This window comes from Microtus ochrogaster, chromosome 5, assembly GCF_000317375.1.
Source record: "Microtus ochrogaster isolate Prairie Vole_2 chromosome 5, MicOch1.0, whole genome shotgun sequence".
Taxonomy (NCBI): domain Eukaryota; kingdom Metazoa; phylum Chordata; class Mammalia; order Rodentia; family Cricetidae; genus Microtus; species Microtus ochrogaster.
In genome coordinates, this window is record NC_022012.1 from 79272214 (window position 1) to 79278290 (window position 6077).

A 6077-nucleotide genomic window follows, 5' to 3' on the forward strand; every position below is an offset into this window, starting at 1 on the left:
CCAGAAGAGGGCACCAGACCCCATTACAGATGGTTGCTGGGAATTGAACTCAGGACCTTTGGAAGAGAAGGCAATGCTCTTAACCTATAAGCCATTTCTCCAGCCCCATGTTTTAACTCTTTTGGAACTGATGATGTTAAATATACTTTGTGTGCTTATTGGCCATTTGTGTGTCTTTGGAGAAATGTCTTTTTAGATCTTTCCTATTTTATTCATTAGAATCTTCTAAGAGGTGATTAAAATAACTAAAACACGCGGTAACATGGGATCAATTAGAGGGTAGAGGCACTTGTACAGAGCTGGTGAGCTGCACTTCATCCCTGAACCCACAAGGTGGCAGCAGAGAACTGATTCCCCAACTCTGGAGGCTGTCTTCTGACCTCAAGCCAGAAGGCTGGCTGTGGACACCTCACACACCCCGACAACATCCCACACACACCTAAAATAATAATGTATGAATCAAATTTAAATTAAAGCTTAAAACATAAATGGCAAATAGCAACACAGAAGAGTTAGGAACCCGATTCGTCCAATAGTCCCACGGACACTTTAAAGGAAATAATCACATTTAAAAAAATAGCAGTGTTGTCAAAGCACAGAAAACAGGCTTTAGAAATTAAGAACTACAAAGAATTTTTTAAAAAAATTGCTGGCATATTTAGTGATTCTGTAGAGCAACTGAGCCAGGGACCCCCAGTAGCCCAAAGGCTCTTCCAGAGCATTTTCTTCGTCCCCTTTTTAAAATTAAAAATCTTTAAAATTCCAGACACGTGCCCTGTATTACATCCTCTCCCTTCTCTTTCCCTCCCACCCTTCCTGTATCCTCCTTGCTCTGCACCCTCTCAAATTTGTGGCTTCTTTTCCTTTGTTACACACATACACACATCACGCATACACATTCATAAACACTGAGACCATTTAGTGTCGTTTGTATGTACGGTTTTCCTGGCTGAGCACTTATTATTGGATGGCCAATTGGGGAGCTTTTCCCTGAGGAAGACTAATTTCCCCTTGCTGTCATTGATTGCCCATAGCTTTCCATCTAGGGGTGGGCCTTATGAGATTTCCTTAAAGTCACAGTAGTTTGGGGGCAGAGGAGAGCAGGTAGAGACAGCAAGAGAAGTTGAGGCAGAAGGGGAGGGGCAAAGGGGAGGGGATGAATTCTGTTGCAAAGCTGGACTCCAGACTGTCATTCTCAGTGTGGAAAAGGACTCCTCCATCCTATCAGGAGTCAGCCTGTGAGGTCCTCCTGGGCATTGGACTCCTCCATCCTGTTGGGGGCACGTATGTTGAAATCTTCTTGCCTCTATCCTGTCAAGGGTCAATCTATGGAGGTCCTCCTGGGCATCAGACTCCTCCACCTGTCAGGAGTCAGCCTGTGAGGTCCTCCTGGGCATCAGACTCCTCCACCTGTCAGGAGTCAGCCTGTGAGGTCCTCCTGGGCATCAGACTCCTCCACCTGTCAGGAGTCAGCCTGTGAGGTCCTCCTGGGCATCAGACTCCTCCACCTGTCAGGAGTCAGCCTGTGAGGTCCTCCTGGGCATCGGACTCCTCCATCTTGTGAGCTGAGATCAGGATGTCAGACTCAGTCTCTTAGTGAAACACAACCCTTAGACAGCAACAGCGGATCTTATTCTTGTTCCTTCCATCCTGTTTGGCTTTCCACTCTTTTGATAAGAGTTTAGGTTTCCTCTCCCCCTTTCTCATGAAGAAACTCTTTTAAACTACTCAAAACATGAATGGGTTTTTAAAATTTGTTTCCAGTTTTAGGTCTGGGTTTTCAATATAATTCGTTAGGACTTTTCCCACTGGAAAATGAGGAGGAACACAAAGACTAGAGATTTTCCAAAGGTCAGGATCATGGTGTAATGGGATCACTGCCTGACCCAGCCTCACACAGCAGAGAGTCTCAAGCTTGCCAAAAAATGCTGCCCCTGAGCACACACTTCCACACAGATGCACAGCATGTGTGCAGTGGCACCTGGGAGAAAGCGGATGAGGTTGACAGTTATCAAGGAGCCTCTTCAGTGGGATTTGCTAGGTATTCTCTTGCCAAGTGCATGAGCAGCATCCTTGGGGCTTGTTTAGAAGTCCCTAACAGCCAGATCCTTCATGATCTGTGTTCTATGGCTGTGCAGAGACGCCATGGCCATGGCACCTCTTGTAAAAGAAAGCAACGAGTTGGGGCTTGCTTACAGTTTCAGAAGTTTAGTCTGTTATCAGGTCAGTGGTGCACGGAGGCACAAAGGCAGACGTGGTGCTGAAGAAAAGGGCAGTCCACATCTGTATCCGCAGGCAGCAGGAAGAGGGAGGGAGGGAGCCACTGGGCCTGGCTTGAGCTTCTGAAACCTCAAAGACTACCCCAGTGACATTCTTCCTCCAACAAGGCCACACCTACCCCAACAAGGTCACACCTGCCCCAACAAGGCCGTGCCTACAACTCCTTTCAAACAGTGCCACTCCCTAAGCACTGAAATACAGGAGCCTATAGGGTCATCTTTCATAGTTTGGTTCTCTCAAACATTTGACCATCACTGTGCTTAAAGCCACCGTACCCAGCAGCTTCTGCAGAGAGATGCAGGGACTGAACGAGCATGCTGCTCTCTGGCCCAGGTCCTCCCAGCAGTCCATAGCTGTTGTGCAGGGCTGGATTTTGATAATTATGAGTTGTTATAGACTAGACACAAGTTCATGGTCAGATCTAAGATTTGTGGAACATTTTCTGTCATTCTGTGGGTAGACTAACACATGCACAAGCAGGAACAACCTGCGTTTGGAGCCCTGTCACAGACAGCCACGCCGGGATGATGGCACACCTGTAATCTCACTGCTTGGGCGATACAGCCAGGAGGATCCCATCAGGTACACGGGAGTGAAGTTCTCTCCTCGGGACACTCCCTTCCTCTGGATATGTCCCCTGAAGCCTGGTTTTGGGTCATATGGTAGTTCTATTTTGATTTTTATAAAGGATCTTCCATATTGTTTCCCATATGGCTGTCCCAATTTTTCTCTACACCCTTGCCCACACTTTCCCCCCTTGTCTTTGGATGATAACCATCCTAACAGATGTCAGGTGATGGCTCACTGCGATTTTGATCTCGGTTTCCCAGACGGCCAGTGATGTTATCTACCTTTTCATGGACCTGCTGGCCAGCTGTGTTTTCTTTGGAAGAAAATGTCTTTTTAGGTTTTTCTTACTTTTAATTTTCTCCCCTCCCGACCCCAATTTTTAAACTCTGAGTGTGTGTGCCTACAGCATCCTCTTTCACAGCGTGTTTTGTCTGTTCGGGGTCTTTTGTGTATGCATTTTAGTTGAGATCTTTTTTTAAATGCCAAGAACATTCCCATTATGTTTTGAAATGCTGAATTAAAAAAAAAGCTCTCAGTTTTAGAAATATTGTATTAAGGGTGAAATGTCATTTCAGGAACTTGAGAAAGAATTCTAATATCAGATAAAGCTCCAAAAAAATAGAAAGAGATGGAAAAAAAGCACACAAAGCAGTTAAAATTATCTCCTCACTGCAAAAAAAAAAAAAGTTGATGCTGCTATTTAATTATTTAATAAGGAGTGATTGAGCTTCTTGGTACCATTACAGATGAAAGTCTTTTAAACATCTATGGAGGTTTTGCTGGGATCATAACTGGGCTGATGTCCTCTTGTGTGTAGTCTGCAGCCGGATAGAAATATGAAAGGGGAATACCATGGCTCCGTTTGAAATGTCTCCCACAGGATCATATTTTGAATGCTCGGTCCCCAGCTGGCATAGCTCTTTTGAAAGGCTGCGACTTTGTTAGGGGCTGGGTCTTAGCTGGAGGAAGCAGCTTGGTGGGGTGAGTGAAGCTTTGAAGGTCGTAGCCTGGCTCCTGATTCCCCTTGTGGTTCGCCTCCTGATCTGCACGAGGGTAGCAGCCTCTACCACACAGTCCCTGTCAGGAGCTGAGAAGCCCTGCCATGCCTTCCCTGCCATGATGTACTAAAACCCTTAAATGGTGAGACCTAAAAATAAACCCTTAAATAGGGTCTCTCTATGTAGCCCAGACTGGTCTTGAACTTGTAACTCTCCTGCTCCCACCCCCATAGTTCTAGGATTATGGATATGCAATACCATGCCCGATGCTTTTTTTTCTTTTTTCTTTGTTCATCTTTCAATGTGTACTGGGAAGCAACTATTCAGTTTGGGACATGGCTAGGGTAGCCCAGCATTTGAATTTGTCTATTTGATGGACACTACCAAAGTATCCAAGAGTGGCCAGTAAGTTCTATAGCTATACTAGGTCAACACTCTTGTCTTGAACTTGGAATAAAACTCAAAGAGTGATACCTCTGCTGAACAAATAAGCTATAACCATTTAACTTATAGACTGTCAAAATTTTAATTTTATTTTATATTTTGAGGCAGAAAGTCATGTAGCTGGGGCTGACATTGAACTCTTGATCCTCTTTATCCCACCTTCTACATGCTAAGATTCCAGGCATGTGTCACCATATCTGGCTCAACATACATTTATTTATTTGTTTGTTTGTTTGTTTTTTTGAGACAGAATCTCACTATATAGCTCTGTATGTCCTGGAACTCATTATGTAGACCAGGCTGGCCTCAAACAGACATCCACCTGCCTCTGCCTCCCAAGTGCTGAGATTAAAGGTGTGCACCACTATGCCCAGTTCTATATTTATTTTTGAATATTTTTTAGGGAGAAAAAATATTTTAACAAACTTAGCAGTATAAAATATTTATAACATAGATAAAATACATGCATGCAACAAACCATTTCTAGAATACTATAATGCAGCTTTATAACTATATAACAATACGCATTTTACCTGTACAAAAAAAAAGCCCCTTTCTGGGTGCCCTTAGTGCATGGAACAGAAAGATTTTCTCTATCAGTGTCCAGGCTATGCCATAAAATGCACAGAATGCCAAAGATACTAGCATCACAAGAAGAAGTCATGATATAGACAACTCATGCTTGGGGCTTTGGAGACAACTCAGTCAGTAAGCATTGGTGTAACAAGTATGAGAACCCCAACTCCCATAAATGAAAGCCAGCTGTGGTGGTGTTTGCCTGCAGTTCCAGGGATAATGAGATAGGAGGCAGAGATCACACATGTGGGGCTGGTGGGGCGTGTCTGTAACCCTAGTGCTGGGACAGCAGAGGTAGGTAGGTCCCTGGAGCTCATCGGCCAGTCTGTTTAGTCAATGCATGAGCCTCATGTTCATCAAGAGACCCATCTCAAAAATAAAAGGTGGTGAGTGATGAGGCTCCATACTGTTGGCTTCTGGTTCACATCCACACGTGTGTGCAATATCTGCATACACACAAACAAAAAGGTACCTAAGTGAAAACACCAATTCCTTCCTTTAGAGGAAGGATTAACGAGGTTACTTCTTGAGACATACCATCCTGCAAGAACCAACGAGCATGAGCCTGGTTTGGATACCTTCACTTTTCTAAAAAGCCTCATGGTATGGCTACCGCTGATAATAAGAGTTCATTCCTCTCTGCGTTACAATAGAAGTAGCATTTATACAGCTTTAGAGAGTATTATAGAGTAACTGACTAGTAAAAAATCATTCTTAGTCCTGAGTTTTCTCTGTTATTTATGCTCTAACTTTTTACTTTATTTATTTATTTATTTAGTTTTTTTGAGACAGAGTTTCTCTGTGTAGCCCTGGCTGTCCTGGAACTCACTATGTAGACCAGGCTGGCTTCAAACTCAGAGATCTCGGCTTTCTTCTGCCTCCTAAGTGATGGGATTAAAGATGTGCCCCCCCCCAACCTGGCTTCCAATTTTTTAAAAAGCTTTAAAGGTTTATTTTATTTTTAATCATGTGTTTATGTGCGTGCTGTTCCAACAGAGGCCAGAAGAGTGTCAGATCTCTCAGAACTGGGGTAACAGAGGGCTCTAAGCCTCCGGACACAGTCACTAGGCACCTAACTCCAGTCTTCTGCAAGAGTAGTATAGGCTCTTAAGCACTGAGCCATCCCTCCAGTGCCCCCTGTTCTAATTTAACTAAACTAGTATCTATCAATGAGGTCTGCCCTGAGGGTTGTTTTTCATGTGTTGCTGA